Here is a 24,806-nt window from a genome sequence, read left to right on the forward strand (position 1 = left end):
GCGCGAATGCCGTCGACTCTTCCGCCTCCGCCGTCGCCTTCTCCTCTCGCCTTCTCTTCCAATCGAATGAACTGCGGGGTGGGTTGGGTGAGTAATGAAGTGGAGAGTAAATGGAACCTTGAGGGGAGGAGGGGCGAAGTGCGCGACGTGGTTGACGGCAACCGCAGTTCGGGCGTGGCGTGCGGGCGCAGAGCAGTTCCACCGCACGCCTCCGAGTGGCAACCGTTGACGGGGGGGGGGGGGGGCAAGCGGCGTGTGGGCGAACACTCTCACACACCACACACGCGACTTGTCCTACATGGCACACAAAATCAATCAAAACGTGCCAAGATTCGTGCACAAACTGTTGAACGGCGATGGAGGCGTGTGGTTGAGTTAACTAACGCCCACACGTGTGGGCGTTATCTTTTTCGTTCCCTAATAATAAAGCACGGATTAACTCCGTGGGTTCACCGTCACAATACGCTTCTTCCCATAAGTTTATGCTTTTACTTTAAATTTAAAACATATACGCTTTAAATTTAAAACATATACGCGAGGTGGTACTAATTCGGGAAACCATGTCATGTGCAATCTTGCGGTGCCACTTTGCCAGGCTGCCAGCCCAAAACAAATTGCCACCACGCCGGATCGACCTCCCGAAACACGAATCTGACAAACGCGTGTTATTTGGATTGCACGCACAAGGAAACTATACATCTTCTTCCACGACATATAAATTCCAACAGCGGCGGCAGAGTTGCTGCTCCCGTGTCGTGAGGGGGGCGGCGGCAGGAGGCCCCACGGCGGCGGTGAGTCGCGGAGGAGAAGAAGGAGCGCCGGGGAGGGGGACGCTCCCGTGCTCCCCTTCTCCCCCCATTTCGCGCTGCCAAGGAAGGAAGGGCATGGCCCTGCGAGCGGCCGCGACGAGGCTCGCGTCCTCCAGCCTCCGCCGCCGCCACGGCCACCTCCTGGCGGCAGCCGCCACCGCCAGCCATGCGACCTTCACTCCCACGTCACCAGCTTCGGTACAAACCCCTTCCTCGTCGCCCCCTCTCTCGTGGCCTGCTTGCCGCTCACCAACGAGGATGAAGGGGCGGGCCAAATCGGGATGACAGCAAAGGGCGAGGCGCTGGTGGTCCGCGCTTGGACGAGGCGCTGGGCGCGAGCAGGAATAGAAGGAGGCGGTCGAGGCCACTTGCCGGAGATGCTCCTGCTCCTGTTGTGACGCGGGCATGCTGGGTCGCTGCGCCGGGTGTCGGTGCACAGATTCCGGCGAACTTGATGCGGGCGTGACGGCGGCAGTTCAGAGCTCTATAGTGGCATCGCCATTGTTGTTGTTCTGAGTTCTCCTGTTCAACAGAGAAGACAGAGGGTGAGGAGAAAGATGAGACTGGTGGTAGAATTGGGAGGGAGAAGCGCGGGGAAGAGCCGGCTCACCGGTGGGTCCTGCTGCTGTTGCTGCAGATCACCGGCGGGGGTGACTGGCTCGACCCACTCGGGTTCGAGCTGCGGGAGAGGGGTGCTTGTGAGGCTTCCTGCTTCCTCGACGAGGGCGCGAGGAAGGCGCTCGGGCGCGATTGGATCGGGGGGAGAAGGGGGCTGCGCTCTGCCGCTGTTTTTTGAGGGAAAAAAGGAAAGCGTTGTGCTGTTTGTTTTCAAGTCTCTGGATGGTGATGGAGAATTGATTCTAATCCAGCACATTGTAAATGCCTCTAGCCGCCTTGCATGAGATGCACACGCGTCCACTAGGGGTCCACGCATCACTACCTCATCTCTCCTGGTCCAGTTGTTTATTTCCACCGATACCCACCCACATGCGACCTCTCCTCCATAACACCCATACCCACACTAAGTGACACACAAGGTTTCTTTAACAGGGGAAGTGATCCGAAGGACCTAGAAGCTGCAGTAGATAAGAGAACTACAGCCGGACCCCTGTTTCATCCCTAAACGTTCGAAACGTCTGCTCGGTCTGGTTATTGTCCGATAAAAAATTGGCCCAACCGGACCCTTTATTTTCTATTAATCGCCTGGACTGACTGGCGTATCTCAAACCGGGACCAAATTTAAAGGCAATATAAGAGTGATCGGAAACGCCAGGGCTCCCAGGTCCGCATCATAGTCATTCCAGACTGTCCCACCTATGGCCACCCACTCCTTCTACCACGACAATGGCGCGGGCAGAGGAGACGGTGCCTCACGGCGGCGGCTAGAGCTCACGCCCACCGGGGATGGAGCTCCTGCGCGTCGGGGTTGTTGTGCTGCATCGGGGACAGAGTCGGAGCCCGTGCGCGCCGTGGCCGAGCCGGATTTTAAACCCCTTGCAGTTTGTATAATTAACCCGCAGTCCATCTTGAACAAATAATATATTTTTAAAATACTCGTATCTTTTAAAATCCTAACTACAATTTTAACATGTTATATATGAAATTTGATTAAAAAATATGTAAAATATAAATATGATGTTATTTTACCTATTAAATATTCTAAAATACTATTTAGATGCAATCTTAGTCAATAGCGCACGATCCATCTATCTTTCTTTTGTACCGCCACCGACCCAAACTGCAATGAATACCTCATCAAAGCCAAATTGGAGGCGAAAGAAACCGTCGATAATCGTGCATGTACGCCTTGGCAGAATCTTGCATGAAAAAAAGAGAAGATTTTTCATCTTATGCCAAGAAAGAGAGACCCTCAACAAGATCTATTGGGGGTCTTAGTCAAGGTTATTGGGTTAGGGTCGTGCGGTATTTTATTCTCCCGTCGCAACGCACGGGCTCTTTTGCTAGTAAATTAAAACTCTCCAACAATTCTCATAAACACACAGAAAATTACGAAAATATGGCTCTTCCCATAAATTATATATATATATATATATATATAAATAGCCGTAAAATTCCACGTCAGCTAACCGTCATAGGACTTCGCCGCACCGCCGCCATATCCACCGCCCCCACCATCCGCCGCCGACCATTGCCAGCACAATGCCCGCCCTCTCGCTCACTAACACCTAACATGCCAACTTCCCCTAAAGTTTACAGACATCTCGTAAACCCACTTTTACGGGGAGCTTTTTTACAGGAGTTGTTGGGAGAAGTCATACAACCTATAGGCGCAAGTCAGCGGCCATCCATCCACTTTTATTTTCCAAACTTCTATGATTTGGGGATTCCCGCAAATAAGAATAAAATACATCATGTTAGTAAAAAAAATTGTTTTACACGCTGGCATGTTCTCATGGTAGCCCTTGTGATCATCAAATTACATCGAAAAAGTAATAATTATTTTATTTTTATTATTTTGCGAATAAAAAAAGTAATCATCATGATGGCATACTTGTGATGGACTTAGTAATATCAATTTAGTACTCCTATAAAATGTTTGTCCAGACATTCTGTCAAGGGAATACTACATTTACAAATTGGGTTCCATAAATTAATATGACGGAATATGTTTTCATATGAAATGTGATGGGTCATACTTCCGGTTAATTGAAATTGTTAAATTTAATAATTCATAGTTCGTATGGTATTTCCACGGATCGTAGCAAGTGTATCAATGATTTGAAACAAGTGTTATAGATCCTTTGGTAGTTTTGTTGATCTGTCGTGGGAAAGGGCATATAGAATGTTTAACATAACTATTGGGCGACATTCATCCTATAGGCTTAATTAGCGACTACCTTCTCAATTTCCGACTGACCAAAAGCTCCCTCTGCCATCCTCCCATGGTCTACAGTCTCTGGACAACAACTAAAGAGTTGAGATAAACAAATCCGCTCGACCTTATAACCTTCTTCTACTCAATGGTTGGCACCACCATCATAGGCAACATCGTTTGGGTGAGATTTTCCCATCGATGCTAGTGCGTCTTGTTTGACATTGCTGAGCAGTCCATCTTCACTGCGACTTTGTTAACACCCCTAATGAAGCCCATGATGCAGACGAGGGAGACGAGGACCCAGGCCTACCTTCCAAAAGGCCCCACATTGCGTCATAGCGCTATCCACCAGAAGACTAGGTCGTCGGCTAGCTATATAGAAGGCATGGGTTGCGTGAATTCTTGCTTGGCGGTTGGTACATGATAGTACCCACTGGATTGTAGTCACCCACTCTGGATCTCAAACAATTCTTCTCCTTAGAGTAATTTCCCGAGCATCTAGCTACTAATTCCCCCAGTATCCTCTTTGATTCATAACTTGGTGCTAACAATTGCAATACAGAGCCGTTGATCCTTCTCCGACTTCAATCTTGATCCCTCCCACCTCCCACGACACGTGATTGGCAACGCCGGAAACACATCGTCGTCAAGAGCTGATGGGGAATCTCACTCTAGAAGCCAAGGCCATCTACCAGACACTCTTGATGGTGTCCTGCTAGGCGCACGAGAAGCACAAGAATGAGATCGATAAACTCATCATTTTGGCGGTGAGTCACACAATGGATACGACGGTCAGGCATTTGGCCGCGTCACCCTTCGACAAAGTTTTGGGCACTGTCGTCAGCGATATATGCAGACATACATGAATGGAGCGGAGGCGGATCTGCGCAAGAACATCCATGAAATCCACGTCACACTTGGTCTCGCCTCCCGTATTACAAACTCGTAGCCCATCATCAGGACTCCATAGGGAGCCACAGAGATCGGTCCTGATGGGCACAATCTAACAATGACTACACGGGGATCGGGAAGTAGGTTTTAACATCCCTACATCCCACCTCCAGCATGAGGTTGCCATGAGACTCAACATCCTGCGTCCTTGTTTGCTATTTTGCTCAGTTGTGAGCGTCAATCATCATCCTCGAGAATTCATGAAAAACCACGTTTAATGGATTTCCTGAGGTTTGACGGCAAGAATCCAAAGTTATGCTAGACTAGGTGGAGGACTATTTTGCTATTTTGACACCGATCCGGTTCTATAGATTGTTGTAGCTGCTATGCAATTTGAGGGAGCCGCAACTCGTTGGTTGTCTTAGGTGCAACATAAGTTTGTGTGTTGAAGGTGCATCTAATTCCCAAGGTGGATTTTGGTAGTTCATGCCAACATATCTCAAAGAACTAGTTGTACTTCAAGTATATATCAAGAAAAATTCTTTTAGGTGCAACATTGGAATGGAAGGTGACCCCCAAAAAAGATAGGTGTTGGTCAAGACAATGGAATCTTCATTTTCATTTTAGTGATTCAAGATCACATTGAGTCCATAGGCATGCCGGTACTATCAAAAGGGAATGAGGATGTGACAATGAACCTTTTGCTCCATGTGCCTAAAGATCAAACTCCGAAACTCCTCAAAATCCTTCAAGATTTTCCATTATATCTTCGTACCAAATTCCATTTGGTGCTACCAAACCGTTTCCACTCAGAGCCATCGATAGAACCAGATATAGCAGTTGTTCCAAACCCTAGTTCAATCGGAGTCTTCAGCATTCCATTCGGAGTCACCGAAGCAACATGATAAACATCATGTTCTCATGCACATCGGAACTTCCGAGCAAAACCAGTCAGAAACACCAAAGTGTCAACAAAGATTCTGTTAATGCCAAGGTACTCATATTGGAGCTGCCGATCAAATTCTTTTGGACCCATCGATGCATCTGAATGTTGACACTTTTGTTCAACTCGAGGCCGCCAAGTAAAACAAGTCGGAGCCTCCAAGTTGTGCATAAAGTGTGTAACGATTAGATTTTAGTTCCTTCATATATACACCCTCACCTATCCCACCAGTACAACTTGAAGCAAACTCCACTCGCATCATTTGTTCCGAGAGAGAATTCCACCTCCTTGTGTTGATTTCAAAGGGCATCCTCTCCAACCATCCAATCACTCCCTTTGAGATCTAATCCCCTCTTGCTTTTCACTCCAACCTTATCCAAATCCACAACCAAATGTTGAGAGAGTTTGACTGTTGAGGAGATTATCTTTTGATGCACAAGTGTTAGTGCATCTAGTGCCCCTTAGTGATTTTGGTGTATTGAAGACTTATAGGTTAAGGGACTAATGAGTTTGTGAGTGTGCACAGGTCTATAAGTCTATGAGGAGTTTGATATTTACGATGAAAGTCGACCCCTAAAAATGAAAGTCTTTAGCTGAAGATTTTGGTTTTCTTGAAGACTTTGAAAGTGAAGAAATTGGTGTGACCGTGAAGACTTGATATTTATGCGAGGATTATGAAGCATGAAGACTTTTGTTTTCGTAGTTTCATTTTCTCTTTCTTGAGTCATAGGAAACACCGTAAAGGGGGTTGAGGTAAAACTAAGGAAAAGTTTCCAAGTGATGCTCATCTCAAAATCCTACCCTACCAAATCCTTTCGAGTGAAGCCATTGGAAATCTCATACATTTCAGTCAATTTCTTCAGTGACAGAGACGAAGTTCTTCTGCTCTCTAAGGAAATTGTTCTGACTGAGGAGTTAGGAATTCGCCAGTGCGGATTGCCTACAAGTGAGGAACATGATAGCCCTGAGGAATTTGATACTCAAATATCCGATCGTTGTTGTGCTATGCGCCCGCTGTCCCAAAATATCTACCCACCTAACGGTCATATCATTGATGGGCATTTGTGTCTTATCATGCCGGGCTGCTCCCTAGGCTATAAATAGCCGCCCCCTACAACCACTAGTTGGTTGGCTGCTCCGAGAAAAACTGACACTTGTCATTGAGAGCATCCCATCCTCCGAGGACTCTGAGCGAAAATCATCAAGTGAGGAAAACCCAAACCCAAACACCTACAAACCCAAAGTGGTTGAGCATCACTGAAGAGATTGTTCCTGTGTGGAACCGACGCTTGTTACCTTTGAGGACTGTGCATCCTTCAGACGGTTAGGCTTCATGGTCTAGAGCATCCAAGAGGAAATTGTGGATCGCCGAGTGACCGAGTCTGTGAAGGTTTGGAAGTCAACTGAAGACTTACCACGAGTGATTTGGGCGAGGTCTGTGTGATCTTAGCTCAAGGAGAATACGGTGAGGACTGTGTGTCCGGGACTGTGTGTCTTCAGGTTTAAATACCTAGCCGCTCCAACCAGACATACAACTGTCACAGCAGTTGGAACTGGTCTACCAAATCATTGTCTTCACCAAGCCAGTGGTTCTATTTCTTCAACCCTTTCTTTTCCTCATTCATATGCTATTGTACTTGATCGTTACTGTTTGAAGACTTTGACTGAAGACTTTCTCAATTTCCCCAATCCTATTTCTTCAGCCAATTTGGCTTCAGCCTGCTTATCCTGTTTACATGCTACTTGTACTCTGAGCTTGTTTTCATTTTATCATGATGACTGTGCTTTTGTTCTGTTATGCATGCATCTGAGTACTTATTCCGCTGCTAAGTACTCCCTCCGTTCCTTTATCTAAGGTGTATTTGTCTTTTGATAAAATTCCACAATGTAAGGTGCATTTCTTCTAATTCCTCATAATTCCATTTCTGGCCCTCTAGAAAAAGGAAAGTATCTCTCCCCCGATTGCATGTATCTCTCCTTGTTGAGAAAAAAAGAAAGTATCTCTCTCCCGATTGCGTGTATCTCTTTCTTTCCTAGCCTAAATGATTTACTTGCCGCTAATCAACGAATTAGACAAGGGTAATCTCGTCCTAAATTATCTATAGTCACGTGCCTTGATCACCGTGCCAGAAATAATACACCTTACATAAAGGAATGGAGGTAGTGGTTCGTTGCTTAGGAATTTTCTCAGCTTGAAATTCCCAGTGACGAATTTGTAAAAATCGCCTATTCACCCTCCCTCTAGTCGATATAATGCACTTTTAATTGGTATCTGAGCAAGGTACTCCCTTGTTCTGTGTGATTTTGGTCTAACCACCTGGAGTTTTAGTTATGTTGACTGCAGGCATGATCAAGGTCTCGGTTGGGTGTCCTACCTTCGATGGGACGGACTACCCCTATTGGAAGAATAAGATGCAAATGCATCTTGAGGCAATTGACAAAGATCTCTGGCACGTTGTGGAAAATGGCATTCCCTCCGTCACTCCTACAATTAACGCTGCTGATGTGAAGAGATTCAAGCAACTCGACTCTTAAGGGAAGAATATCATATGTGGCCATCTGAGCAAAGGGCAGTATGGCAGAGTGAGTGCTTTGGAGACAGCTAAGCTTATCTGGGATAGGTTGTCTAAGGTCAACGAAGGAGTCTCAACACAACGTGACTCTCGAGTTGACGTTCTTCGCAATCTCTTCAACCGCTTCAAAAGACTCGACAATGAAAATGTTCAGCAAACCTTTGATCGCCTCACTGACATCTCAAATGAGCTTCAAGCACTTGGTGCCACTGACATCACTGACCATGAGGTGGTGAAGAAATTGTTGGGGAACGTAGCAATAATTCAAATTTTTTCTACGCATCACCAAGATCAATCTATGGAGTCATCTAGCAACGAGAGAGAGGGGAGTTCATCTACATACCCTTGTAGATCGCGAGCGGAAGCATTCAAGTGAACGGGGTTGATGGAGTCGTACTCGTCGTGATCCAAATCACCGATGATCCTAGCGCCGAACGGACGGCACCTCCGCGTTCAACACACGTACGGAGGGGGGACGTCTCCTTCATCTTGATCCAGCAAGGGGGGAGGATAAGTTGATGGAGATCCAGCAGCACGACGGCGTGGTGGTGGAAGTAGCGGGATCCCGGCAGGGCTTCGCCAAGCGCAAGCGGGGAGGAAGAGGTGTCATGGGAGGGAGGCGCCAGGGCTTTGGGTGCTGCTCCCATGCGCCTCCCCACTATATATAGGAGTGGAGGGGGCTGGTTTCTTGCCCTCCAAGTCCATTGGGGAGTTGGAAAAGGTGGGGGAAAGAAATCCCATCATTTCCCTTCCCCACCGATTGTTATCCCCCTTTTTTAGGGATCTTGATCTTATCCCTTCGGGATATGATCTTATTCCTTCTAAGGTGGGATCTTGGTGCGCCTTGACCAGGGGTGTGGGGCCTTGCCCCCCACTACCCACGTTCATGTGGGTCCCCCCATGCAGGTGGGCCCCACTTCGGAACCTTCTAGAACCTTCCCGGTACAATACCGAAAAATCCCGAATATTTTCTGGTGGCCAAAATAGGACTTCCCATATATAAATCTTTACCTCCGGACCATTCCGGAACTCCTCGTGACGTCCGGGATCTCATCCGGGACTCCGAACAACTTTCGGTTAACCGCATACTAACATCTCTACAACTCTAGCGTCACCGAACCTTAAGTGTGTAGACCCTACGGGTTCGGGAGACATGCAGACATGACCGAGACGACTCTCCGGTCAATAACCAACAGCGGGATCTGGATACCCATGTTGGCTCCCACATGTTCCACGATGATCTCATCGGATGAACCACGATGTCGAGGATTCAATCAATCCCGTATACAATTCCCTTTGTCAATCGGTACGTTACTTGCCCGAGATTCGATCGTCGGTATCCCAATACCTTGTTCAATCTCGTTACCGGCAAGTCACTTTACTCGTACCGTAACGCATGATCCCGTGGCTAACTCCTTAGTCACATTGAGCTCATTATGATGATGCATTACCGAGTGGGCCCAGAGATACCTCTCCGTCATACGGAGTGACAAATCCCAGTCTCGATTCGTGCCAACCCAACAGACACTTTCGGAGATACCTGTAGTGCACCTTTATAGCCACCCAGTTACGTTGTGACGTTTGGTACACCCAAAGCATTCCTACGGTATCCGGGAGTTGCACAATCTCATGGTCTAAGTAAATGATACTTGACATTAGAAAAGCTCTAGCAAACGAACTACACGATCTTGTGCTATGCTTAGGATTGGGTCTTGTCCATCACACATTCTCCTAATGATGTGATCCCGTTATCAATGACATCCAATGTCCATAGTCAGGAAACCATGACTATCTTTTGATCAACGAGCTAGTCAACTAGAGGCTCACTAGGGACATGTTGTGGTCTATGTATTCACACATGTATTACGGTTTCCAGTTAATACAATTATAGCATGAACAACAGACAATTATCATGAACAAGGGAATACAATGATAACCATTTTATTATTGCCTCTAGGGCATATTTCCAACAGTCTCCCACTTGCACTAGAGTCAATAATCTAGTTCACATCGCCATGTGATTAACACTCAAAGTTCACATCGCCATGTGACTAATACCCAAGAGTTTACTAGAGTCAATAATCTAGTCCACATCACCATGTGATTAACACTCAATGAGTTCTAGGGTTTGATCATGTTATGCTTACGAGAGAGGTTTTAGTCAACGGGTCTGCAACATTCAGATCCGTGTGTGCTTTACAAATCTCTATGTCATCTTGTAGATGTAGCTACCACGCGCCACTTGGAACTATTCCAAATAACTGCTCTACTATACGAATCCGGTTTACTACTCAGAGTCATTCGGATTAGTGTCAAAGTTTGCATCGACATAACCCCTTACGACGAACTCTTTTACCACCTCCATAATCAAGAAAATTCCTTAGTCCACTAGATACTAAGGATAAGTTCAACCGCTGTCATGTGATCCATTCCTGGATCACTCTTGTACCCCTTGACTGACTCATGGCAAGGTACACTTCAGGTGCGGTGCACTGCATAGCATACTGTAGAGCCTACGTCTAAAGCATAGGGGACGACCTTCGTCCTTTCTCTCTCTTATGCCGTGGTCAGGTCTTGAGTCTTACTCAATACTCACGCCTTGTAACACAGCCAAGAACTCCTTCTTTGCTGATCTATTTTGAACTCCTTCAAAATCCTGTCACGGTATGTATTCATTTGAAAGTACTATTAAGCGTTTTTGATCTATCCTTATAGATCTTGATGCTCAATGTTCAAGTAGCTTAATCCAGGTTTTCCATTGAAAAACACCTTTCAAATAACCCTGGATGCTTTCCAGAAATTCTACATCATTTCTGATCAACAATATGTTAACAACATATACTCATCAAAAATTCTATAGTGCTCCCACTCACTTCTTTGGAAATACAAGTTTCTCTTAAACTTTGTATAAACCCATTGATGATCTCATCAAAGCATACATTCCAACTCCGAGATGCTTACTCCAGTCCTGAGAAGGATTGCTGGAGCTTTGCATACTTGTTAGCATATTTCAGGATTGACAAAACCTTCTGGTTGTATCACATACAACCTTTCCTCAAGAAAATCGTCGAGGAAACAATGTTTTGACATCCTATCTGCAAGATATCATAAATAATGCAGTAAATGCTAATATAATTCCAACAGACTCTTAGCATCGCTACGAGTGAGAAAGCCTCATCGTAGTCAACTCCTTGAACTTGTCGGAAAACATCTTAACGACAAGTCGAGCTTTCTTAATGGTGACATTTACCATCATTGTTCGTCTTCCTTTTAAAATCCATCTGCACCCAACAGCCTTATGACCATCAAGTAGTTCTTCAAAGTCTACACTTTGTTTTTGTACATGGACCCTCTCTCGGATTTTATGGCCTCGAGCCATTCATCGGAATCCGGGCCCACCATCGCTTCTCCATAGCTCGTAGGTTCATTGTTGTCTAGCAACATGACTTCCAAGACAGGATTACGTACCACTCTGAAGTAGTATGCATCCTTGTCTTCCTATGAGGTTTGGTAGTGACTTGATCTGAAGTTTCATGATCACTATCATAAGCTTCCACTTCAATTGGTGTAGGTGCCACAGGAACAACTTCCTGTGCCCTGCTACACATTAGTTGACGTGACGGTTCAATGACCTCATCAAGTCTCCACCATCCTCCCACTCAATTCTTTCGAGAGAAAATTTTCCTCGAGAAAGGACCCGTTTCTAGAAACAATCACTTTTGCTTCCAGATCTGAAATAGGAGGTATACCCAACTGTTTTGGGTATTCTATGAAGATGCATTTATCCGCTTTGGGTTCAAGCTTATCAGCTTGAAACTTTTTCACATAAGCATCGTAGCCCCAAACTTTTAAGAAATGACAGCTTAGGTTTCTCTAAACCATAGTTCATAAGGTGTCGTCTCAACGGAATTGCGTGGTGCCCTATTTAAAGTGAATGCTGTTGTCTCTAATGCCTAACCCATAAACGATAGTTGTAATTCGATAAGAGACATCATGGTATGCACCATATCCAATAGGGTGCAGTTATGATGTTCGGACACACCATCACAATATGGTGTTCCAGGCGGTATTAGTCGTGAAACAATTTCCACAATTTCTTAATTGTGTGCCAAACTCGTAACTCAGATATTCATCTCTATGATCATATCATCGACATTTTATCCTCTTGTCACGACGATCTTCAACTTCACTCTGAAATTACTTGAACCTTTCAATAATTCAGACTTGTGTTTCATCAAGTAAATATTCTTAGCATCTACTCAAATCATCTGTGAAGCAAGAACATAACGATATCCACTGCATGCCGCAACACTCATTGGACTGCACACATCAAAATGTATTACTTCCAACAAGTTGCTTTCTTGTTCCATCTTACTGAAAACGAGACCTTTCAGTCATCTTGCCCATGTGGTATGATTTGCATGTCTCATGTGATTCAAAATCAAGTGAGTCCAAACGATCCATCTGTATGGACTTTCTTCATGCATATATACTAATAGCGCATGTCTCAATATTTTCAAAAACGAGTGAGTTCAAAGATCCATCAACATGGAGCTTCTTCATGCGTTTTATACCAATATGACTCAAGTGGCAGTGCCACAAGTATGTGGTACTATCATTATTATCTTATATCTTTTGGCATGAACATGTGTATCACTATGATCGAGATTCAATAAACCATTCATTTTAGGTGCAAGACCATTGAAGGTATTATTCAAATAGACAGAGTAACCATTATTCTCCTTAAATGAATAACCGTATCGCGATAAACATAATCCAATCATGTCTATGCTCAACGCAAACACCAAATAACAATTATTTAGGTTTAACACCAATCTCGATGGTAGAGGGAGCATGCGATGCTTGATCATATCAACCTTGGAAACACTTCCAACACATATCGTCATCTCACCTTTAGCTAGTCTCCGTTTATTCCGTAGCCTTTTATTTCGAGTTACCAACACTTAGCAACCGAACCGGTATCTAATACCCTGGTGCTACTAGGAGTACTAGTAAAGTACACATTAATATAATGTATATCCAATATACTTCTGTCGACCTTGCCTACCTTCTCATCTACCAAGTATCTAGGGTAGTTCTGCTTCAGTGACCGTTCCCCTCATTACAGAAGCACTTAGTTTCAGGTTTGGGTTCAACCTTGGGTTTCTTCACTAGAGCAGCAACTGATTTGCCATTTCATGAAGTATCCCTTCTTTCACTTGCCGTTCTTGAAACTAGTGGTTTTACTAACCATCAACAATTGATGCTCCTACTTGATTTCTACTTTCGCGGTGTCAAACATCGCGAGTTGCTCAAGGATCATCATGTCTATCCCTGATATGTTATAGTTCATCACGAAGCTCTAATAGCTTGGTGGCAGTGACTATGGAGAACCATCACTATCTCATCTGGAAGATTAACTCCCACTCGATTCAAGTGATTGTAGTACTCAGACAATCTGAGCACATGCTCAACGATTGAGCTTTTCTCCCTTAGTTTGCAGGCTTAAGAAACTTGTCAGAGGTCTCATACCTCTTGACGTGGGCATTAGTCTGAAATCCCAATTTCAGTCTTTGGAACATCTCATATGTTCTGTGACGTTTCAAAACCGTCTTTGGTGCCACAATTTTAAACCGTTAGCATCACACACTGAACTATCACGTAGTCATCAGAACGTGTATGTCAGATTTTTCGTAACATCTACAGACGACGCTCGAGGTTCAGCACACCGAGCGATGCATTAAGGACATAAGCCTTCTGTGCAGCAATGAGGACAATCCTCAGTTTACGGACCCAGTCCGCATAATTGCTACTATCAACTTTCAACTAAATTTTCTCTAGGAACATATCTTAGTAGAACTAAAGCGTAAGCTACGACATTATTTGCAAAGACCTTTTGACTATGTTCATGATAATTAAGTTCATCTGATTATTTAATGAACTCCCACTTAGATAGACATCCCTCTAGTCATCTAAGTGATACATGATCCGAATCGACTAGGCCGTGTCCGATCATCACGTGAGACGAACTAGTCATCATCGGTGAACATCTCCATGTTGATCGTATCTACTATACGACTCATGTTCGACCTTTCGGTCTCTTGTGTTCCGAGGCCATGTCTGTACATGCTAGGCTCGTCAAGTCAACCTAAGTGTTTTGCTATTGTTCCGAGGCCATGTCTGTACATGCTAGGCTCGTCAACACCCGTTGTATGCGAACGTTAGAATCTATCACACCCGATCATCACGTGGTGCTTCGAAACAACGAACCTTCGCAACGGTGCACAGTTAGGGGGAACACATCTCTTGAAATTTTAGTGAGGGATCATCTTATTTATGCTACCGTCGTTCAAAGCAAATAAGATGTAAACATGACAGACATCACATGCAAATCATAAAGTGACATGATATGGCCAATATCATCTTGCGCCTTTTGATCTCCATCTTCGAGGCGCGGCATGATCACCTTCGTCACCGGCATGACACCATGATCTCCATCATCATGATCTCCATCATCGTGTCTTCATGCAGTTGTCTCGCCAACTATTACTTCTACTACTATGGCTAACGGTTAGCAATAAAGTAAAGTAATTACATGGCGTTTTTCATTGACACGCAGGTCATACAATAAATTAAGACAACTCCTATGGCTCCTGCCGGTTGTCATACTCATCGACATGCAAGTCGTGATTCCTATTACAAGAACATGATCAATCTCATACATCACATATATCATTCATCACATCCTTTTGGCCATATCACATCACATAGCATACCCTGCAAAAACAAGTTAGACGTCCTCTAATTGTTGTTGCATGTTTTACGTGGCTGCTATGGGTTTCTAGCAAGAACGTTTCTTACCTACGCAAAAGCCACAACGGTGATATGCCAATTGCTATTTACCCTTCATAAGGACCCTTTTCATCGAATCCGATCCGACTAAAGTGGGAGAGACAGACACCCGCTAGCCACCTTATGCATCAAGTGCATGTCAGTCGGTGGAACCAGTCTCACGTAAGAGTACGTGTAAGGTCGGTCCGGGCCGCTTCATCCCACAATGCCGCCGAATCAAGATAAGACTAGTAACGGTAAGCAAATTGAACAAATCGTCTCCCACAACTACTTTGTGTTCTACTCGTGCATAGAATCTACGCATAAACCTGGCTCATGATGCCACTGTTGGGGAATGTAGCAGAATTTAAAATTTTCGACGCATCACCAAGATCAATCTATGAAGTCATCTAGCAACAAGAGAGAGGGGAGTTCATCTACATACCCTTGTAGATCGCGAGCAGAAGCATTCAAGTGAACGGGGTTGATGGAGTCGTACTCGTCGTGATCCAAATCACCGATGATCCTACCGCCGAACGGACGGCACCTCCGCGTTCAACACACGTACGGAGCGGGGACGTCTCCTCCTTCTTGATCCAGCAAGGGGGGAGGAGAAGTTGATGGAGATCCAGCAGCACGACAGCGTGGTGGTGGAAGTAGCGGGATCCCGGCAGGGCTTCGCCAAGCGCAAGCGGGGAGGAAGAGGTGTCACGGGAGGGAGGCGCCAGGGCTTTGGGTGCTGCTCCCATGCGCCTCCCCACTATATATAGGGGTGGAGGGGCTGGTTTCTTGCCCTCCAAGTCCATTGGGGCATTGGCAAAGGTGGGGGAAAGAAATCCCATCATTTCCCTTCCCCACCGATTGTTATCCCCCTTTTTTAGGGATCTTGATCTTATCCCTTCGGGATATGATCTTATTCCTTCTAAGGTGGGATCTTGGTGCGCCTTGACCAGGGGTGTGGGGCCTTGCCCCCACTACCCACGTTCATGTGGGTCCCCCCATGCAGGTGGGCCCCACTTCAGAACCTTCTAGAACCTTCCCGGCACAATACCGAAAAATCCCGAATATTTTCTGGTGGCCAAAATAGGACTTCCCATATATAAATCTTTACCTCCGGACCATTCCGGAACTCCTCGTGACGTCCGGGATCTCATCCGGGACTCCGAACAACTTTCGGTTAACCGCATACTAACATCTCTACAACTCTAGCGTCACCGAACCTTAAGTGTGTAGACCCTACGGGTTCGGGAGACATGCAGACATGACCGAGACGACTCTCCGGTCAATAACCAACAGCGGGATCTGGATACCCATGTTGGCTCCCACATGTTCCACGATGATCTCGTCGGATGAACCACGGTGTCGAGGATTCAATCAATCCCGTATACAATTCCCTTTGTCAATCGGTACGTTACTTGCCCGAGATTCGATCGTCGGTATCCCAATACCTTGTTCAATCTCGTTACCGGCAAGTCACTTTACTCGTACCGTAACGCATGATCCCGTAGCTAACTCCTTAGTCACATTGAGCTCATTATGATGATGCATTATCGAGTGGGCCCAGAGATACCTCTCCGTCATACGGAGTGACAAATCCCAGTCTTGATTCGTGCCAACCCAACAAACACTTTCGGAGATACCTGTAGTGCACCTTTATAGCCACCCAGTTACGTTGTGACGTTTGGTACACCCAAAGCATTCCTACGGTATCCGGGAGTTGCACAATCTCATGGTCTAAGGAAATGATACTTGACATTAGAAAAGCTCTAGCAAACGAACTACACGATCTTGTGCTATGCTTAGGATTGGGTCTTGTCCATCACATCATTCTCCTAATGATTTGATCCCGTTATCAATGACATCCAATGTCCATAGTCAGGAAACCATGACTATCTTTTGATCAACGAGCTAGTCAACTAGAGGCTCACTAGGGACATGTTGTGGTCTATGTATTCACACATGTATTACGGTTTCCAGTTAATACAATTATAGCATGAACAACAGACAATTATCATGAACAAGGGAATACAATAATAACCATTTTATTATTGCCTCTAGGGCATATTTCCAACAGAAATTGCTGAGATCGCTTGATTCCTCATTTGACACTCTAGCACTGATGATTCAAGGGCGTGGAGACTACAAGTCACTTGATCCCGCTGATATCCTCGAGAGGCTAAATACTAATGAGTTCCAGCTTGCTGAGAAGAGAGATCTCTACGGACCAAGCTATGGTCGATCTCGCGCACTGAAGGCTAAGGCAGTCTCTGAATCAGAAGGTGAAGATTCTGGTAGCAGCCTTGTTGATCCTGAAGAACTGAGCCAGGAGCTAGCAATGTTCATGAGGAAATTCTAGAAGTTCTCAAGACGTGGTCGCTTTGGTAAATCCTCAAGAGGTGATGACATGAGATCAGATTCTTCATCCTGTGACTGCAAGAAGAGAACTTGCCACAAATGCAAGAAACCTGGTCACTACATTACTGATTGTCCTCAGTGGGAGAAGGAATCAAAGAAGAAGAAATACAAGGATGAAAGTTCTGATGACTCGAAGAAGAAGAAGAAATCTTCAAAGTCCTCGTCGTCAAAATCTTCAAAGTCTTCTTCTCACAAGAAGAGCAGCTCCAAAAAGGCTCGGGCATTCATTGGCAAGGAAATGGACTCTGAAGTTGAATCTGAGGAAAATGAGGAAGAGTAGGCATCTCAGGAGTCAGACTCTGGTGTGGCGAGCCTAGCTCTCGCTAGCTTTCGTCAGCAAGTCCATCTTCAACTCTGAGGAAAATGACTTCCCCAACACTACTGACGACTGCGATGATGACTACACTCCCACCTATTGCTTCATGGCAAAAGGTGCCAAGGTACTCGAATATCCCTCCTCTGAATCAAGTGGGGATGAATCTGATGAAAACCTCAAGCCTAGTTATTCTAAACTTGCTAAGGTTGTTGTGAAACAACAAAAGGCTTTTGAAAAGGTTCAAAATATGCTAGACAAAAGCGATGACCTGTTGGGTGAAGAAATGGATCGAACTCAAACTCTGATTGATAATCTTCAGAGACTTCAGACTAAGTTTAATAACCTTCAAAGTCATCATAACACTCTCTTAGCCGATCATGAGAAGCTTTCTTATGAATTTCTTCAAAGAAAGCAAGATCTTGAGAAGCTAAGGGTGAGTTATGAAGATCTTCAGAAGGAACGTGATTCATTGCTTGCTCAACAGGTCAGTTCCGCTCAGGATGAATTCATTCCACCATGTTTGAAATGCATTGAACATGAATCTGTTAATTCTTCACCTGAAAGTTCAAATGCTTCTATTGCTGCAAATTCTTCAACTATCTCTATGGTCACAAATTCCTCATCTGAGGATACCACAAGTATCATTGACAATGAATGTCGGAGTTATTGGCCATGGGTAGCCTCATCTGCCCCCCATGGCATTTCAAGACATCGGGGCCGACTGTGCCCCTCAAGTCTCAAAGCCTGGCCGCCGCCTTCTCGTGGCCGGCTGGCCCCATCGGCCGGCTGCCAGAAGGCGGAGAGTCCCAGGATACGACCACGAAGCGGGCCGCCTCCTAGCAGACGGCCTCCAGAGAGGCCGGATCCTAGCAGGCGGCCCCAAGCGCCCTCAAAGTCTGCACCCCCATAAAGATGACGAGACGGGGCGTGGCTACAGCAAAGCCTGCCACCCCTAAATCCAGGGCGAGTCATGGTTACAGTGCGTCGTACAAGCCGGAGATCTCCTGCACGGCGCGGCACTGTAGCCCCTCCGCCCATGACCTCATCCAAGTCAGAAGGACCATGCACCCACGATGGGCTGTCGGTACGGCCCGCAGGCGGCGGGCCCTACCAGTCAATCAGAGGCCAGAAGGCGGCAAGTTTGGCCAGTCGGCCAGGGAGGGAGGTCGGCACCCAGCAGGCGGCCCTCCTCCCTCCTAAGAGTATGTGCACCATTAACCAAAAGAGACAGGGGATGGCTACAGTGAACGCCCGCCAGGCGGCGGGACTGTAGCCACGCCTTCCCCGAGAAAGCCAGCGTCATTAGAAGCACGACTAAAGTAATGAGCAGCCGGCAAGACCCGCCAGCGGCGGGCGCGGCCTGTCGGTCAAGTACAAGACAGCCGTCGGGTCCCACCAGTCGGCAGGCCCCAACAACCAGCGGAGAAGCCGGCAGCAAGAGACACTGACGGCCTGGGCCTACAGCCGGCTAGTTTACCATTGTACCCCTGGGGGTAGGCCTATATAAACCCCCAGGGCACCCATGCAAAGGGTTCAGATCCTTAGACTACGCACCCACATAGAGGAGTGAGGAGAGAGCTAGCCTTGCCCTTCTTCCTCCTCTAGCAAACAGCTCAAGGAGCAACCTTTAGCTACTTGTTGAGATAGTGATCATGCGGAGACCCCGCGGAGCAGGACTAGGGGTGTTATCTCCTAGGAGAGCCCCGAACCAGGGTAAAGTTCGCCGGCGTACGTGTCTACACCTCATCCCACTTCCTGGCACCGGCGATGTCTTACTATCCCCCACCATGATAAGCCACCCGTTGGCATATGTCGCACCAAAACCCTGACATTTGGCGCCCACCGTGGGGCTAGGTGCACCGTCGTACGGAGATCTATTCTGGACGGGAACCCTCTTCCTCCCCCGCGAGCGCAGCCAGCCTGGCACGCCAGACGGCGTCTGCACCGACGCGCTGCATGGCACGGAGGTCGCCTGCGCGGCGAGCTGCCTCGCCGACCTTGTTGGCGAGATCCGCCTCTCCGACGAGCCTGCATCCGACGCAGGCACAGCTGACCCCGAGAGCCACATCGTCAGCGTCCTCGACCAGCTCCACATCTCCAACGAGCCGGCCGTTGACTTGGAGTCGGTTGGCTCCACCGACCCGATGCTCGTCGACTCCGACACAGCGTCGCTTGACGCGTTCCCCACCAACGTGGTGGTCATCGACGACCCTCTCCCTTGTGCCGACAGCAGCGCCAGCATCGTCACGGAGGTGCTCGTCATCAGCCACAATGGAGCCTCTAGTGGCGGTGCCCAAGACCCGCTCGAGGCGGCACTATGAGACTTGTCTGCACCCATTGCAGAAGACGCCGACGCCGAGACGCTGGAGGCGCGCCGCATCCAACTCGGTGAGAGCGCCAAGAAGGTAGCCAACATGAGACGCCTCTCAGAGGCTTACCAGCGTGAGATGGACCACGCAGTGGGCGGCACGCCGGCTCCTGGCGGGCCCAGCCGCATCGGCACAGTCCGGCAACACGGCGCGGCTATTGCCAGCATGTTCGGGGCAGACCGCCCTGTCTACGCCATGCCTGCTGAGAGGGTGACGAGCGTCGCCACATGATGGAGCGCGTCCAGCGGCTCATTGACGCGGCTGCTGATCAGCAAGAAGCCGGCTGCCGCGCCGAAGCACCCAACCGGCGGAACGACGACCCGCCTCCTCGCCGAGATCAAGGCGCGACATCCCGGACGCTGACTGGTGGCGTACGCGATAGAAGAGACAAGGAGCCGGCTGCTAGCCGCAGTCGGACTCGCATCACCATCGAGCGCGACCAAGACGGTCGCCCAAGAGCAGTGGAACGACGGGACGACTGCCCGCCTCCCCCTCCTCCCCGTAGGGAGAGGCGCACCTCCCCGCCGCCTGTTGACCACCCGACACTCGGCGACCGCCTTGGCCGCCGAGAGGGAGTCGGAGAGAACAATGCCCACCACCGGATCGACCGCCTCAACCGATCCCTGGTGCTAGAAGAAGAAGACGCGCTGGGCCCAACTTGCTTCGGCCCCCGCATCCGCGATGAGCCCTTTCCCAAAGGGTTCACGCTCCCAAGAGATACGCCCAAGTACACCGGCTCCGTGAAGCCGGAAGACTGGCTGGTCGACTACTCCACGGCCGTCAGCATAGCAAACGGCAACAAGCGTGTTGCCGTGAAGTATGTTCCACTCATGCTCCAGGGCACCGCCGGACATGGCTGAACAGCGTGAAGCCCCGCAGCTTCAACAACTGGGTAGATTTCACTGAAGCCTTCGTCCGCAACTTCACCAGCACGTACAAGTGGCCACCCAAGCCCGCCAACTCTCCTTGTGCGTCCAAGGCCCCAACGAATCAACTCGCGACTACCTCACGCGTTGGGCCGAGCTACGCAACTCTTGCGAAGGCGTGCACGAGGTGCAGGCCATCGAGTACTTCACTGTCGGGTGCAGAGAAGGCACCCTGCTCAAGCACCGACTCCTCTACGACGAGCCGGCAACCCTCGACGAGCTGCTGATCATAACAGACAAGTATGCCACGGCCGACTCCTCCATGAAGACGGAGATTTAAGTTGATGCATCCGGCAAAGTGGCTCCTCAGGCCTCCCGGACTCCGGCTGGTGACACCAGCTGGCGACAGCAGCAGAACGACAACAAGCGCAAGGCGCCACAGCAAGCCTCCACCAGCCGACAAGTGGCGACAGTCGAAGACCAGCAGCCGGAAGGGCAGCCTGCTCCCAAGCGTCAGAAGGGCGGCAAGCCAAATTGGTTACCCGCCTTCTCCTATGAGCAAACCCTTGATGCACCCTGCAAGTTTCACAGCGGCGCGAAGCCATCCAGCCACACCACTCGGAAGTGTCACTGACTCACCCCGAATCGCCAAGGGCGAATGATTGCTGCCTCCTCCACCAGCCGGCCCGCCGCCGCCGCCTCATCCCCCGCAGCAGGCGGCCCGGCCAGTCGCCGCTATTCAAGATGAGTACCCAGAAGAGCAAGAAACCTATGTCGTCTTCACCAGTGTGGCTGACGACAGGCGCAGCTGACGTCAGCAATTCCGAGAAGTGAATGCAGTAGCTACTGAAGCCCCAGAGTTCATGCACTGGTCAGAGAAGTTAATCAATTGGAGCCGAGCTGACCACCCGGAAGTAATGCCTTCTCCGGGTTCTTACGCTCTAGTGTTGGATGCCACCTTTGCTACAGAGAGAAGACCAGCTCGTTTCTCCCGAGTCCTGATAGATGGCGGCAGCAACATCAACATTCTGTATCGTGATACCATGGAAAAGCTGGGCATCAAGCAGAAGCAGCTCCAGTCCAGTCGGACTATCTTCCACGGCATAGTACCAGGCCTTTCACGCTCACCAATCGGCAAGATCAAGATAGATGTCCTCTTTGGAGACAAAGATCATTTCCGCCGCGAGCCCGTCCGGTTTGAAGTAGTTGACCTTGAGAGCCCCTACCACGCGTTGCTTGGCCGACCTGCCTTGGCCAAATTCATGGCGGTGCCACACTATGCTTACCTCAAGATGAAGATGCCAAGCACTAAGGGGATCATCACCGTCTCTGGAGACTACAAGAAGTCGTCCGCTTGTGCAGCTGCCAGCAGTCGGCTGGCCGAGTCCCTTGTGATCGCAGCCGAGAAGCGGCTCCTTGACCGAGTGGCGGCAATGGCCGGCAAGCAGCCGGACATGTCCCCTGACCCCAAGGAGTCAAAAACTGAAGGTTCCTTCAAGCCGGCCAAGGAGACAAAGAAGATACCGCTGGACCCAGAGCACCCGGAGAGGTACGCTGTCATAGGTGCAAACCTTGACAGCAAATAGGAAAGCGAGCTTGTCGATTTCCTCTGTGAGAATCGGGACATCTTTGCATGGTCTCCTAAGGACATGCCGGGTGTTCCGACAGATCTCGCCGAGCACAAGCTACACGCCCGACCTGACGCCAAACCGATCAAGCAACCCCTCCGCCGCCTGTCGAAAGAGAAGAGAAAATTTCGTGAAGAGATAGCCCGACTCCTAGCAGTCGGCTTCATTACAGAAGTATTCTACCCAGATTGGCTGGCCAACCCAGTCCTTGTACTGAAGAAGAACAACAAGTGGCGCATGTGTATCGATTACACCAGCCTCAACAAAGCTTGCCCCAAAGATACATTTGCCTTGCCAAGGATTGACCAAGTGATAGACTCCATAGCCGGATGCGAGCTGTTGAGTTTTTTGGATGCATATTTAGGGTACCACCAGATTAAGTTGGACCCGGCCGATAGGCTGAAGACCTCTTTCATCACGCCATTCGGAGCCTTCTGCTACTTGACGATGACATTCGGCTTGAGGAATGCCGGCGCCACGTTTCAACGTTGCATGCAGAAGTGCCTCCTCAAGCAGCTCGGCAGAAACGCCCACGTCTATGTGGATGATGTTGTGGTGAAGACGGAGAAGTGTGACACCCTCCTAGAAGATCTCAAGGAGACTTTTGAAAATCTGTGCCGATTTCAGATCAAGCTCAACCTAGAGAAGTGCGTGTTCGGAGTACCAGCCGGCCAGCTCCTCGGCTTCCCGGTCTCCGAACGCGGCATCGAGTGCAACCCTGTGAAGATCAAGGCCATCGAGAGGATGGAGAAGCCTACCCGACTGAGAGACATTCAGAAGTTCACCGGCTGTTTGGCATCCATCAGCCGGCTAGGCGAGAAGGCTTTTCCCCTGTACCAACTCCTGAAGAAAACCACTCACTTTGAGTGGAATGACAAGGCGGATGAGGCTTTTCTCCAGCTCAAGAAGATGTTGACCACACCGCCTGTCCTGGCCGCGCCGGCTGCTAAGGAGCCCATGCTCCTCTACATCGCCGTCACCAGCCGGGTGGTCAGCACAGTCATTGTGGTAGAACGCAAGGAAGATGACAAGGTTTTGCCGGTACAGAGACCGGTGTATTACTTGAGTGAAGTACTGTCGGCTTCCAAGCAGAACTACCCTCACTATCAGAAGATGTGCTATGGTGTGCACTTTACCGCCAAGAAGTTGAAGCCATATTTTCAAGAGCACCCCATCACGGTTGTTTGCACAGCTCCGCTTGCTGAGATCATCGGCAGCGGAGATGCTTCAGGCCGAGTGGCCAAATGGGCCATCGACCTGGCCCCCTACACCATCTTCTACCAGCCTCGCACCACCATCAAGTCCCAAGCGCTGGCCAACTTCCTCGTCAACTGGGCCAAGACCCAGTTCTGCCGCCAGCGCCGGACTCCACCCACTGGCGGACGCACTTTGATGGCTCGAAGATGCGCACCGTTTTGGGAGCCGGCATCGTCCTCACCTCTCCCAAAGGCGACAAGCTCAGATACACATTGCAAATCCATTTTGCCGCCTCCAACAATGTGGCTGAGTATGAGGCACTAGTACATGGACTCCGGCTTGCCAAGGAACTCGGCATTCGCCGGATTCTGTGCTACGGTGACTCTGACTTGGTGGTCCAACAGTCGTCTGGTGACTGGGACACCAAGGATGCAAACATGGTAAGCTACCGCTTCCTCGTCCAGCAAATCAGCGGATACTTTGAAGGGTGCGAGTTCCTTCACGTGCCAAGAAACGACAACGAGCAAGTAGATGCCCTGGCACGAATCGGCTCCACTCGGCAAGCCATACCAGCCGGCGTGTCCCTCCAGCGCCTCCTCAAGCCGTCCATCAAGCCCTCGCTAGAATCAGATTCCATCTTCGTGCTGGCTCCTCCTGAAACAGTCGGATCTGACTTGAAGGCCGTAGCAGTCGGCTCCGGGACTTCGGCAAGCGGCTCGGGGACTGCAGCAGTCGCACCCGGCCCGGGGACTTCAGATCCCGGCCCGGGGACTGCAGCAGCCGGCCCGGGGATTGCAGCAGTCGGCTCGGGGAATTCAACGACACAGCAAGCGGTGGCCGACTCCAACCCGCCACCGCCCAACCCAGCCACCCCAATACAAGTAGCAGTGCTGACAGTGGAAGAAATCACAACACTATTATGGGCTCAGCGCATCCTCAACTTTGTGGTAAACAAAGAGCTGCCAGCCGATGAGATCTCGGCCCGACAGGTGCAACGTCGGGCAGTAGCATACACCATCGTCAACAGAGAACTCGTGAGGCGCAGTGTTACTGGTGTATACCAGCGCTGCTAGAGCCGGAGAAGGGCCAAGCAATCCTCAAAGACATCCACCAAGGCGAGTGTGGCCACCAC

The 24,806-nt window shown here is 48.9% G+C and overlaps 1 long non-coding RNA gene across 1 annotated transcript; it reads right to left on the reverse strand.

The window, feature by feature from the left end:
* Positions 1–652: 652 nt before the first annotated feature.
* LOC123141649 (uncharacterized) lies at positions 653–1,656 on the reverse strand. Its single transcript, XR_006470387.1, has 2 exons — positions 1,420–1,656; positions 653–1,331 (listed from the first exon to the last, which is right to left on the reverse strand). It is a non-coding gene; the product is annotated as an uncharacterized lncRNA (long non-coding RNA).
* Between the last annotated feature and the right edge of the window lie 23,150 nt (positions 1,657–24,806).

The sequence above is a fragment of the Triticum aestivum genome, chromosome 6D (assembly GCF_018294505.1).
Source record: "Triticum aestivum cultivar Chinese Spring chromosome 6D, IWGSC CS RefSeq v2.1, whole genome shotgun sequence".
NCBI lineage: Eukaryota > Viridiplantae > Streptophyta > Magnoliopsida > Poales > Poaceae > Triticum > Triticum aestivum.